The 15,010-nt window shown below is 38.0% G+C and overlaps 1 pseudogene; it reads right to left on the minus strand.

Moving 5' to 3' along the window:
- Positions 1 to 7,901: 7,901 nt before the first annotated feature.
- On the minus strand, positions 7,902 to 13,768 carry LOC107497694 (annotated as a pseudogene).
- Positions 13,769 to 15,010: the final 1,242 nt, after the last annotated feature.

Below are 15,010 nucleotides of genomic sequence, written 5' to 3' on the forward strand. Positions count from 1 at the left end.
TGGCTAAAAGTCTATAATAGAAAGAGAGAGGTGGGAGAGGAAGGGAAGGAAGGAAGGAGAGAGAGACAGAGAGACAGAGAGACAGAGAGATAGAGAGACAATCTTAAATAAAGTAGAGGGAAAGTAACTAAATTATACATAAATATAATAAATAAATAATATAATTAAAAGAAAGGTCCATAATTTGACTCACTGGAAATCTAAAATTTCTTTACTAAAATTTACATAACATTACATGTAGTAATTATATGTAAAACAAATATATAATAAAATTTATATACTAAAAAATTTACACAAAAGGTTAAAAGGGTGCTGATTGACTTTTGTGCCTCTCCAACATAGGTTCTAAATTAACTTTAGCATTTGCTAAAATGCACCAGTTGACAAAATGTCACAGGCTTAATAAATTCTGAGGCTCAAATTATAGTTATACCTGTGAATACCACTAAAATTAAAGATTCCTATAATCTTAAGAAAGTAGCTAAAGATAGAGAAAAATAGCCTTGCCTAAATTTCCTATATTCATAATACTGATTGCCCTAAAATATTCCATATTGGCCATAGGTGCTATAATACATACATAATGAATAACAAGTTAAAATTAAAGTAAGTCATCTATAGACAGGCCACCCTGAATGTGCCCAATCTCGTCTGATCTCAGAAGCTGAGCAGGGTTGGGCCTGGTTAGTATTTGGATGGAAGCTCACCTAGGAATACCAAGTGCTGTAGGCATTAAAAAAAAAAAAATTAAAGTAAATCTTTGGTATTTAGAATTTGCTTGATAAAATGGGATTCCTACAGACTCTCAGTTAAGATAGTTAATATGACTCAATGTAAAAGAATTGATTGCGTAAACAGGGCTTTCCAAAAGATTAAAACTCAGTACAGTATATAAAACCTTATTAATAAAGGAATGATTATCCTGATTGCCTCTCCATTTGACAGCCTGTTTGCCTGTTATTATACATGGAAAAATAAATGATGCCTTATGTTTGATGACTACAACAACATTAATGCTGTGATACACATCCCTTAAGACCCTGTACCCAACATCCAATGTTATTAAAATTCCTGATTCTCTCCAACCAATAACCTGTAAATATTTTCTTATAGATTTAGTTAATATGTTGTGTTTATTGATTGTTTCAATGCTTCTTAGCTGTAGTTTGCCTTCACCTCTGAAGGGACCCAATACTCCTTTTCCAGGTTCCCTACAGGGCACATTCACAGCTATGCCATCACACACAATCTTTGCAGGTAAGATCTGCAAAAGATCCACCTTTGTCCAGGAACACAGGTATGACATTTACATTGAGGACATCCTCTTCCAAGGAAATTCATTTGACACACTCATTATGGACTTGTCATCCAATATCCTTTAGTCCTTTTCGGGTTCTAGTGGTAACATATTCCTCCTTTACAAATTTTACTTCTAAATTAAAGACGATAGGTATTCTTGTTAGTGCCCTCACAACTCCTTCACTCTCAAGTATTTGGCAACCTCTTTTTAGGCATCCTGGGGTCTCAGTTCCACTTATAATGGCCATAAGTTGCCCATGGGCACTTAATGCAAGAAACTGCTCCTCTTGACCTTGTGCTATAAAACAACAAATTGCCAGCTACTTAACTGGGCTTCCTTAAAAACAGAGGCTCTCACATACCCTGAGCCTGTGACCCTTGATACCCAGATGCCCATTATGCTTTGGGTAATGGAAAGAGCACCCCACAAGCCTGGCATGGCCACCAAGTCTTCTTTAAGATAAGACGGATCCAAAGGGCCTTCTGGCATAGTCCATCTGCAGGAGAAGGTAGCATCTCTTGTCCTTAGTCCTTTGCCAGATGTCATAGTGCTGCAAGAGTCACTCATCCCTCAGACCCCCTTTGACTACCTACAGAACCCCTTGGGATTAACTAAGTGAGCAGCAATGGGAGTTTGTGGACAATACAAGTGGCACTACTAATCATCATATGTGATGTAACTCAGTGGAATGTGCTACTTTCAATTAGTCAGGATATCCTGAATAAGGGATGGGACCCAAAAAACAGCATACTTGGGCAAACTTCAGGCAGTCATCTTAGCACTGGATGCTCTAACCAGCAAATGACCCCATCTTTACATTTACTATAAACTGCTGGGCCATTGTCTAGAAGTCATCCCCTGCAGGGTAAAAGAACCCTGGGAATCTCTTATTTCACAGATACTAAAAATATAAATCAAAATCATGCGTGTCTCTACAGTGTACTAAGGCCACAATACGAGGACACTCCTCATTCCCTTCAGAGTTACAGACATTACTAGTAGTAACCAAGACAAACATTTCACTTCTCGCAAACAAGCTAGGCTCTTGAAAAAAGGCATTCAATAGAACTTTCATGTCCTTGATGGGTCCCATATCACCAGTTCAATGGAGAAACACATTGGTCTTCTCAAACAACTTTTCAAATCCAGTCTGACAAATGGATTCCTAAACAGGTCTATATCTTGGCTGAGGGCTTAAGCTCTGTTAGTTCAAGGACCCTTGGCTGACCCCCACGTAACATAAATTTTAAAAACTTCTTTCATGTCTTTTTTCTTTATTTGAAGGAGGCTAATGTCTTGCATCCATGTATATAAAGACTTATTATATATGAAGCCTTTTAATAGCATCTGCTCCTACATTAATAAAATTTTGATCTTACCTCCATTCCTAAGTTCACTTATAGAACAAGATGTCCAGAAGTAAGTGGTTCCAGTCAAGGCTAACCAAGCAGCTCAACAATGTTTTTACATATCCGGGCTCCTTTTGTCTTTTGTTTTTGTCCTTGGGCTTGTTGACTCATGGTTGTAAGAAGGCTACCATGATACCTTTTTCCGAAATTGTGTCCAAAGACAGAGAAAGAGGAGTTTCTTCTCATAAAACTTTTTATCGAGGAGTAAAACATTTCCCAGAAAACCCTGAATTGACTTTTCTGTATTTCATTAACCAGCACTGGGTCACCTGTCTGTGGTAGACAGAATAATGCCATCATCCCCCAAAGATATTCATATCATCCCTAGAACCTGCAAATATGTGACTGTATATGGCAAAGGGATCTGGAGATGGAAATATTATCCAAGATTATTCACTGGACTCAGTATAACCACAAGGGTACTTATAAAAAGCAAGCAGGAGAGCTTAAGCTCTTTAAATGTTGGAGCTGAAACCATGAGTCCACCTTTTCTTTAATATTTGAACATATATGGTTCAAGTGCAATTGTAAATAATATGGGAATCAATACCTTCCCCCAAGTTCATATGAGTTCCTGGGAGCTGTTGAAATAAATGAAAGCCATTCAAACAAGAACAAGCAGAGGCTATTTACTCAGAGCTTGCTAGAGCAAGGTGGAGCCACCATCACAGGCATCTTGCAGATACTCAAAAGCAAGGAGGAGTGTGGGAAAGTTTTAGGGTAAAAAAGGAATAATCCAGGTATGTTGTATTTGTAAGTCAATGGCATTCGGAAACTGGAAGTGAGCTAACTATAAGCAGGGTTAATTGTGTGATTGGTTGGAGGAACATATTTGGCTTGCTCTGGTTGGTCCTGAGGTAGAGGTGGGGCAAAAATAGAAAAGGTGGCAATCACTGACCAAGTCCTGGCCATTCTGGGCCAAAGACTGCAGAGGTCATGGTTTGTTTTCCAGAGCTGGTCACTACAGAAATTGTGGGTCAGAGTGCTATTACCATCTATGGTCTGGACATTGTCCAATTTTACCTTTAGTCTCTCAGAGTTTACCTTATCACTGTTACCTCTCACCCAAGCTTCCTATATCTCTTCAGTTCACAGAGCTCTCCAGATACCTAGGAAAGGAATAGCTATGAAGTGACCTAGAGTCTGGGTAGGAGAATGGACAGTCAGACTTAATTTCTCAGAGTTAGTCAAGAGAGAGGAAATTTGGAACCAGAAGTTTGGAGAGTTGTAGCCAAATACTAAATGAAATTGGAAGAACTGAAAATTGGGTAAGGATTAACAATTTGGGCAAAGTGACAGGATCCAGACAATTTGCAGGTAGGGACCAAAAATGGTTTTTCTACTCTGTGTGTTGGAGGGGTGGGGTGGGGGTCATTAAGTCTTCACCAAACAAGACATAGTTTGCATATCCATTAGTTATCACAACTTACAGCTACAGCAAACCAAAGTGGGATTTGATAACCTGGAGGGGTGTACTATAGGTAATGCATAGTTTTCCATTGAAACACAAGATATTTTTTTACACTTCCTTGAAAGGGATGTTCCAAGGATAGTTTTTATGTTGAAGGTAAGACAAGTAAATGGAGTAAAAGATGGGGAGGCAGATACAGGAAAAGGCTGTCACATGAATGGCATGTATCATATTTCACAATTCTATTCAGACATTCTGGTGTGAAATACATTTACATATTTACACCACTTATTGAACACCCACAGGGCATGAAGAACACTGAATTATACTCTATACTTGAAAGGTTGAAGGAATTCCTAGCTAATAGAGCTCAGCCACTACAAGCCCAAATAGAAGGGTTTGTCCATTGCTAATGATTCTGCTCATTTTAAGTGTGGGGATTCACTGTCAACACTTAAAGAAAGGAAGTTAGAAGCTTCAGACAATTGCTAATGGAGACTATTAAAAGCATTAATAATGCAATGCTAAACATTATAAAAACAGACAAACAAACAAACAAAAACACATCTTTTAGCATTCCAGGTTAGCCCAAGACAATCAAAGTAACAGCAACAATTTGTGGTGGAAAGGCACTGTTAAAAGTCCTTAAATGAAATTTAATCTTTCTAAATCTCACAAGCAAAAAAGACAGCTACAGATTTGTGTGGATTTGATTGTTATCACAAAGCAGTTGGGGGATAAAGGTGAGGCAAAGAGAGAAATGGGAGTACTTTGTGTTCAAGCAGTGTTTTGCAAAGAATTCTCACGAAACTTATTTTTTAGATTTCTTCTAGGTTTGATGTTAGAGAAATATACAACCTTATTCACTCAAATCTGTGCAGTTACAAATATATATTTTTAGGTTTCTGAAAAGTGTACCTTCATAATTCCTTTTTCTTCTTTCTAGTACAAATCATAAACTTTCTGTAACAGAAACTTGGTCTTTTCTTTCAGAATAATCTCTTCATAAAACCAATCACTTTACATTGTCTAGGCTGCAGTAAATATTTTAGGCTTTATGGGCCGCATATGCATCTCTGTTGCATATTCTTTTTAAATTTATTACTCTGTCTTTCACATGCACACACAGTAATTTGTAGATCTCTATCATGCCCCAAATATCCCTCTTGCTCCTTTGCAGTTACTTACAGTTTTCACCTCCCAGCTCCAAGCAACCATTAATTTATTTTCTGCCTCTATAGCAAGGTTCTGCAAACGACTATCACAGGCCAATTCTGGCCTGTGGCCTGTTTTTTGTAAATAGTTTTATGGAAACACCGCCTCCGTCCACCCATTTAAATACAGTCTGTGGCTGCTTTCTCCCCAAAACTACATGGTTAAGTAGTATTAAGGGAGACTGTATGGCCTACAAAGCCTAAAATATTTACAACATTGCACTTTCCAGAAAATGGTTACCTTTTTCTGGCCACTTCACATGCATGAAATCATAAAATACATAATTTTTTGAATCTGACCTCTTACAGCATATTGTTTTTGAGGTTCATCCCTGTTGTCTCATGTATAAAAAAGTTCACACCTCTTTATTGCTGAATATATCATTGTAAATAAAGAACATATTTTGTTTATTAATTCACCAGTTGATAGACAAGTGGATTATTTCCATATTTTAGCTGCTATGACTAATGCTGTGAATATTCACATACAAGTCTTTCTGTGGACATACACTTTCTCTAGGAGCAGAATTTTGAGGTTATATAGTGAATTTATGTTTAACGTTTTAAGAAAAGTTAAGGAACTTTCCAAAGAAGCCGTACTGTTACATACCCACCTTTTCACCACATTTTCCCCAGCACTTGTCTATTCATTTTGATTATACCATTCTAGTGAATGAAAAGTGGTATCATGTTGTAGTTTTAATTTAGATTTCTGAATGACTTATGATGATCATTTTTACCCTGTGCTTTTTAGCCATATATATGTCTTCTTTGGTAAATGTCTATTCAGATATTTTGCCTATTTGTAAATGAATCATTTGCTTTATTGTTGAGTTTTAAGTGTTCTTTGGATATTTTGGATACAAGTCCTTTATCACAAATATGATTAGCCAATATTTTTTCCCTATAGGTTGTCTATTTTCTTAATGACGTTTTAATACAAAATTTTTAATTTTGATGAAGTCCAATTTATCAATCTCTCTTTAACTGATGCTTTTGGTGTCATATCTAAGAAATCTTTGACTAATTCAAGGCCATGAAAACTTTTCCCTATGTTTTCTTCTAAAACTGTTATAGTTTAAGTTCTTAAATCAGGGCTTAACCATTTTAAGTTAATTTTTACATATGATGTAAGGTAACGGTCAAAATTGTCCCATCACCATTTTCCAAAAAGACTATCCTTTTCCTGTATATCCTAGCACATTTCTTAAAACCAATGTACCTATATGTTAGTTTACTTTTGTAAACTTTTGTTTCATTGATCCATATGTCTATCTTTATACTAGTACCACAGTTTTTATTACTATAGATTTATAGTAAGTTTTGAAATCAAGAAGTGTAAGTCTTCCCACTTTCTTCTTTGGAAAAAAAGTGTTTGTTCAGGGGTTTCCAATCAAGATGGTGGAATAGGTAAATGCAGTGCTTGCCTCCTCTCACAAGCATGTCCAAATTACAACTAAACTACAGAACAACCATCATTGGGAGTCACCTAAAGTCTAGCAGAACAGAAGTCCTACAACCGAGGACATACAGAAGAGGCAATTCTGAGAATGGTAGGAGTGGCAGAGACACAAAACGAGCTGGTCCTACACCTGAGTGTAGCAGTTGAGAATCAGGAGGGATATCTTGGCTTCAGAGGTCCCTCCAGAGGAATGAGGAATCCTAGCCCCACATTTGGCTACTCAGTGCAGGGTTCCAGTGCCGGGAAGAAAAGTCCACACAACTTCTGGTTGTGAAAACCAGCAGAGATTGTGTCTGAGTGAGATGGAGGGAAACTAAATTCCTTGACATTTTTCTTAAGGGCCCACAAGTGAACTTATTCTCTGATGGACTCACTTGCTCTGAGCTCCAGGGCTGGAGCAGCAGCTTGAATGGTGCCAGAACATCCGGGGAGAAACTGAATTGTTTTGCTTCAGAGTGAGGGCTGGAGGGGCAGCTTTCTCCCAGACAGAAGTGCTGGTAGACTCCATTATTTCCTCATTGGGCCTTCCCCTCACCCAGCGTGAAGATGCAGGTGGCCAGCTTATCTGAATCTCCATCAACCTGGCTAACACTGGTCACCCCACTCTGCTGATTTCCTGAGACCTCACCCCTCCCAAGGCCTACCCTTATCGCTTCCAATGGATTTTCCATACAAACAGCCTATCTAGACTCATGTTGCAGACTTTTCTAAAATCTTTTAAAGGTTCACAAAACCCAAATAGGCAGCACCTGGCGTCTGTATATCTCATACTTCTTGCTGAGCAGCTCCAAGCCCAGCACCAGCAGCAGCTGGCCTGGTTTACAAATTGGCCTCCAAAGGCACCTCTAAGTCCAGCACAAGTGGTGGCCATCTGCAGATTGCTTGGTGACTCTTGCCACGTGGTCCCAGTCAGAGAAAAGGCTGTGGCTGGAACCCCTCCCAGGAGGCAGCAGGCTGGCATACCTAGCAGCCAGCTTTACACTGAGCTGGAGCAATACTCAAAACTGCATCTGAAGACAACACACCCAATGGCAGACTCAGCAGGCACCAGAGCCCTTCTAAATTGAATCCTACTCCATAGGGTCAGCTCCTCACCAGCCACTACTCACAACCAATGAGCCTGAAGGTCAATTTCTCCTACTGATGTGCAAACAGCAATTAAGGCTACAACAGGACAACAGGAGGGCACACACTATCCCTACAAGGGAAACACTGGGAACACCGGTGCCACTAAGACACACAGCACACCTACTGCATAAAGCCACTATAAAACTGGGAGACTGAACAGTCCTTCCTAATACATGGAAACAAATACAAAGAAATATGTCCCAAATGAAAGAACATAACAAAGCTTCAGAAAAAAATAACTAAACAAAATGGAGACAAGCAACTTACCAGGGGCAGAGTTCAAAACAATGATTATAAGGATGCTTAATGAAGTTAGGGGAAGAATAGATTAATTCGATGAGAACTTAAAGAAAACATAAAAGCGGAGATAGAAAACATAAAAAAGAACATAAAAATGAAGAATACAGAACTAAAATGAAGAATACATTAGAGGAATCAATAGTAGGACTGAATCAGCGACTTAGAAGATAAAGTAGCAGAAAATGCCCAATCAGAACAGCAACAATAAAAAAGAATTAAAAAAAATGAGGATAATTTAACGGGCTTTTGGGACATCGAGGTTATAAACATTTGCATCACAAGGATACCAGAAAGAGAAGCAAGAGGGCAAAGAATTGAAAACCTATTTCAAGAAATAATGACGAAAAACTTTTGTAATCTGGCAAAGGAAATAGACATACAAGCCCAGAAAGCACAGAGTCTCAAATAAGATGAACCCAAAGACCCACACCATGACACATCATAATTAAGATGCCAAAGGTTAAAGACAAAGAGAAAATCTAAAAGTATCAAGAGAAAAAGCAATCAATTGCCTACAAGGGAGCTTCCATAAGACTTCCAGCTGATTTCTCAACAGAAATTTTGCAGGCCAGAAGGATTGACAGAAAATATTTAAAATGATGAAAAGCAAGGACCTGGGTAGAGAAAATTACTCTACCCAGCAAGGCTATCATTTATAATTGAAGAACAGATAAAGAGCTTCCCAGACAAGAAAAAGCTAAAGAAGTTCATCACCACCAAACCAGTATTACAAGAAATGTTAGAAGAACTTTAAGAAGAAGAAGGGATCTGAGAAAAACAGCATAAATGATAGAGGCTCTGTTCATCTCTTCTGTCAAAGTTGTGACAGAAACAAGGAGCAGCAGCAAGGAAAATTCACTTGAGATCTTGATGAACAAGCCACACAACTAGAGAGAAATCCAAGAAAGCACCCTGCAAAGGCATAAGATATGCTAGGGCAAGGATGCAGGGCTGCCCAGTATTGAATGGCTGAGACGGAGATTGTGGCAGCGGCAGATGCCTCTTAAATGGGCCATGTTCACAAGCAGATTTTTGCAGTGATGAACCTGCTCACTCTGAGCACCAGCACCAATTCGGCTGCATGCAGAGGGCACCAGGGATTTTCAGGGAAACATTGTCGGAGTGATGGCCAAGGCGAGACTGGCTCCATACAGATATGTGAGCGGTATCTATTGTTCCCTGATGATCCCTCCTCCCTACCAGTGCATCTGACACAGTGCCGCCACAACCCTGACGTCATCAAGCTGGATAACAGAGGTCACTCTGCTCAGAGGATTCCCTGAAACTCCACTTACCCCCAACTCATGGCTCCACCCAAGTCACATTCAGGTGTATCCTCAGCAAGTCTGGCGCTCCTAGACTCACACTAGAGGAAACTGGCTTCAGTTTCTTGTGTGGCCTTGTGAGGCAACTATAAGCATAGCATGTGTGGATTGCTTGCTGAATCTTAACAAGTGGCCCCAGAGGGGCACAGGCTTGGGCTACGTTCGGCCTGCAGGTGAACCGCTCTCAGGACTGTGCCACTGGACACCTACCATGCAAATCCACACTAGTAAGACCTGGAGACTCAGGAGCTTTGCTTAGTACATAGAAACAGACATAGAAAGGCAGCCAAAGAAGCAGAAACCAAATGAGAGAACATAACAGAGATCCAGGAATAATGGAGTCAAGCAATCTAAGAGATGCAGAGTTCAAAACACTGGTTATAAAGATGCTCAGTGAACTTATGGGAAGTGTAGATGAATTCAGTGAGAACTTCAACAAAGAGATAAAAACATAAAAATGTAAATGGAAATTATGAAATGGAACCAGTCAGAAAGGAAGAACATATTATCTGAGATGAGAAGTATATTAAATGGAATAAACAAAGAAATACACAAAGTAAATAAAGAAAAGGATCAAATGCCCTATGAAGAGGATGGGAAAGCCAAAGACACACAATCAGAATGACAAGAGATAAGATGCCAAGGGTATAGAAATAATTTAAGGAGCATATGGGATACTATTAAGGATCCAAATATCCATCTGATCAGCATAACTGAAGAAAATCAAGATGTTGAACAGCTGTTTGAAGAAATAATGATGGAAAACTTCCTTAACCTGGTGAAGGAAATGAACAGAAAACCCCAGGAAGTTCAGAGAATTCCAAAAATCAGGAATCCAAAGACGCCCACACTGAGACACATCATAATTAAAATGCCAAAGTTTAAATACAAAGAAAGAATATTAAAAGCAGCAAGAGACAAACAGTTAATTACTTATAAGAGAACACCCATAAGACTGGTAGCTGATTTCTCAAAAGAAACTGCAGGACAGAAAGTCTTGGCAAGAAATATTCAACAGGATGAAGACCCAGGATCTACAACCAAGGATACTTTATCCAGAAAAGCTATCATTTAGAGTCAAAGGACAGATAAAGAGCTTCCAAGACAAAAATAAGCTAAAGGAATTTATCACCACCAAGCCAGTATTGCAGGAAATGTTGGAGGAACTTCTTTAAGAAGAAAAAAGACGTATCAAAAACAGGAATAAAAAATAGTAATCAAAAACAGACCCACAAATACAGTGGATAATCTGGTGATGGACAGAGGGGAGAGGTGTTGGGGGGCTGGGAGAATGGGGTAAAGGGTTAAAGAAGTACAAATTAGTAGCTGATGGATGGTCGCAAGGATGGGGAGCACGGCATAGGGAATGCAGTTAGCATTAATATGATGGCTAGGTGGAGGGCCAGGGGAGGGAGGATGTAATGGGGGGGATCATTTTATGAACTATATAGATCTCAAACCAATGTACTGTATGCTTGGAATTAATTTAAATAAATACAGTTTTATAAAAATAAACATAAAAAAGAAGAAAAAAGATAAAAACACAAATAAAATGGCAATAACTACATACCTATCGATAATTACTTTAAATGTAAATGGATTAAATGTTCTAATCAAAAGATAGGGTGACTAAATGGATAAGAAAACAAGACTTATATATATGCTGCCTACAAGAGACTTGCTTCAGCTTGAAGGACTCATAGACTGAAAATAAAGGGATGGAAAAAGACATTTTATGATAAAGGAAACAAACAAATGAAAATCTGGGGTAGCAATTCTTATACCAGACAAAATAGACTTTAAAACAAAGACAAAGAACCCAGTAATCCCACTTCTGGGTATTTATTTGAAGAAACCCAAAATACTACTTTGAAGAGACACATAAATTCATATGTTCATTGCAGAATATTTACAATAGCTAAGATATGGAGGCAACCTGGATGTTCATCAATGAATGAATAGATGAAGAGAAGGTGGTACATGTATACAACGGAATATCATTCAGCCGTAAAAAAGAATGAAATCTTGCCATCTGCAATAACATGCTGAGTAGAATAAGTCAAGCAGAGAAAGGCAAATGCCATATGATTTCATTTACATGTGGAATCTAAAGAACAAAATAAACAAACAAAACAGAAACAAACTCATAGATACAGAGAACATTTTAATGGTTGCCAAATAAGATGGGGGTTGGGAATTGGGTGAAAAGGAGAATAAGTACAAATTGGCACTTACAGAACAGTCATGGGGCTGTAAAGTATAGCATAAGGAATATAGTCAATAATATTGTAATGACTATATATGATGTAGGATGAGTAGTAGATTTATTAGGATGATCATTTCATAAGTTATGTAAATGTGTAAATCACCATGTTGTACACCTGAAATTAATATAATATTGTATGCTAAATGTATTCAAAAAATTAAAAATTATTTAAAACTATAGAGAAATTTTTTAAAAATAAAATGTTTGTTTGATGCAGGGTCCTTTGCATCAATATATAAATTTAAGGATCGGCTTGTCAATTTCTTCAAGAAAGCTTGCTGGAATTTCTATGGGGATAGCATTGAGTTGATAGATCAGTTTGAGGAATGTTAACATCTTAACAATATTGAGTGTTCAAATTCATGAACATGGGATATCTCTGCACTTAGATCTTTAATTTTCCTCAGCAATATTTTGTAGTTTTCATGTGCAAATCATATACATTTTTGTTAAATTTATTCTCAAGTATTTTATTATTGTGACTTGAATTTCTCTTAGCATCACTTTCAAATCATTTATTGCTATTACATAGAAATGCAAGTGTTTTTTGTATATTGATCTTATATCTTGAGAATTTGCTGAACTCATAGGTTTTTTGTGTGGATTTTTTAAAGGGTGGTATACCAAGAATAATTTTGGTATCTTTCACAGGTAAGAGGCTCATCAGTGGTTCTATTATGCCATTATGCCACAGTGAATAAGGTATACAATCTGTTCAACTGTTCCACTACTTGTATAGTTGGTCACAGCCCGTATAACTTCCTTTATATCTTAAAGTATGCCTTAGAGAGAAAGCCAATAAGGAATGGAACTAGTCCATGATTCATGACTTGCTGTATCTGTTCCTGGTGGTCAACTGTGATGTTTGACATTGTCCATGTAGCTTTCTTCTGAATATTGGTTCTGGAATTCATTAGCAGGCTGGGAAAGATGGCAAGTGCTCCCACATCTATTATAACCTGAGTCTGTTTATCTGTCCCAGTGACAATATTTCCTATGGCTCTTAGTGTGGGAGTCATAATTGGCAATTCAGTAGCTCCTAGGAGCTTCACAAATTGGAGCACAACTTCTGTTTTTATGACCATTTCAATTCATTCATTTGCACCATCAGTAAGGTAGGAAATGGCCCAGAAGCTATCTGCTAATACTTCTGAATCATTGTGATGCAGAAGATGAACTAAAGTAGGAAGAATTTGCTCAACAACATCTAATAGGGGTGCAGGATTCCTATTGTGACTAAGGTTTGAAAGTGTCCTGGTAAGATTATGTAAGTGAACACATTCTAAAGATGACATATTGGGAACTGCAAGGAGTGCCAACAGTGGGTCAACTGCACGATATTTGATAATCAAGTCTCGGAAAACTGAACCATCACCTGCAATGTTTCCTAGATCCCATACAACTTGTTCACTGATGTGACCATGGATTGATGCCAAAAGAGAAGTGAATGCTAGGTTTAGCACCTCCATCTACTACAGTCTTCATCTGTTCTGATGTTCTGGAAGCAATGTTAGTAAGGGCCAAAGTAGATTCAAACTGAATGGGACTACAATCAGTTCTGCCAAAGAAGGACAAAAATTTTGGAATCAAACCAGCCCAGATTATGTTGTCAAAGGGTGGCTGTTTTTCCCTAGAAAGCAGTTTCCTAGCAGCTTGAGTAGCTTGGAGTTGTCATTATGAATTGCTGCTATTTGCAACAATTGCCTTAGACAATGTCCTCAACAAACCAATTTACAATGCCCTGGTTGTTGCAGTTTTCCTGCATTGGAGAAGTAGTATCATCAGGACACAAGCTTCTATTCCTCCTTTTCGGCATCTGGTCATCCTTCTTAGCTTTCCTCAGTTCCACATTAACTTCTATTGGTGCCACCTCATGTCTATACTGTCTTTCTCCTTATTCTTAAATCTGTTGAGGGGGGCAGCTAGTGAGTTAGCATTCTTGTTGGTGGACATGATTATGAGACAAGGGGAGAAAGCTACACAGCCAGCTTAGGCTTTTACAGAAGACTGTGTGAGGGGACACTGGCTGCAGGTCACCTACTCCGAAAAGGTCTACCATGAATCAGACTGAAGACGTTGTGCATGTGTGAATTAAAAAAAAAAAATTCCTCTATATAGTTGCCTGCAAATAAAAGGCAGTTTCACTTATTTTCCAATCTGGATGCCTTCTGTTTATTTTTCTTGCATGATTACACTGGCTAAAATCTCTAGTATAATATTAAATAGAAGTGGTGAGAGTGGACATTCTTGCCTTATTATCAATTTTATCTTTAACCATTAAGTATGATGTTAGCTGTAGGTTTTTGTAGATGCCTTTGATGAGGTTGAAAAGGTACCCTTATATTCCAGGTGTGTTGAGCTTTATCAAGAAGGGATGTTGGATTTTTGTAAAATACTTTGTTGAAATGATCATGTGTTTGTGTCCTTTATTCTATTAATATGGTACATTAAATTTATTTTCATATGTTAAAGAATCCTTGCATTATAGGAATAATCCTACTTAATTATGGAATATAACCCTTTTAATATACTACTGCATTCTGTGTGCTAGTGTTTTGTTGAGGAGTTTTCTATCTATATTCACAAGAGATATTCTGCAGTTTTATTTTCTTGTGATGTCTTTTCCTGACTTTGGCATCAGGCAGATACTGGCCTCATAAAATGAGAGAAGTGTTCCTGCCTCTATTTTCTGGAAGAATTCATGAAGGATCAGTATTATTTATTCCTTAAATATTGCTAGAAATCACTGGTGAAGACATATAGACTTGAGTTTTTCTTTGTGGGATGATATTAAAGTACTAATTTCTTTTTTAAAAAAACAATAGTGAATTTTATTTAGGCACACACAGAACTAACATGAACACCATTTACCACATATCTAGTATCTCTTCATAAATTAAAGGTAGAAAAAGCTTTCACATAATATCTTATATAGCTCTTTGTAAGGGCTAGAAAAATACAGACTTAAAGTGCTGATTGATATAGTGGACATCTGTGATATTGTTTGACTGCACCTTCTCTTCTCTTGAGAAGTCCCTCACTCTTCTAGTCCCCACTCCTAGGCCCTGACCCTTATACCGCTCTACAGGGCCACCTGTTTCTACCCACTGGGAACAGCTGGTGGGTCAGGGGAGAGACCTGTTTTTCCTTCAAGATTTGTGAACTTGAAAGCCAAGTATAGGCCAGTCCCTTTGA

This window comes from Rousettus aegyptiacus, unplaced genomic scaffold (assembly GCF_014176215.1).
Source record: "Rousettus aegyptiacus isolate mRouAeg1 unplaced genomic scaffold, mRouAeg1.p scaffold_m13_p_12, whole genome shotgun sequence".
Classification (NCBI taxonomy): domain Eukaryota; kingdom Metazoa; phylum Chordata; class Mammalia; order Chiroptera; family Pteropodidae; genus Rousettus; species Rousettus aegyptiacus.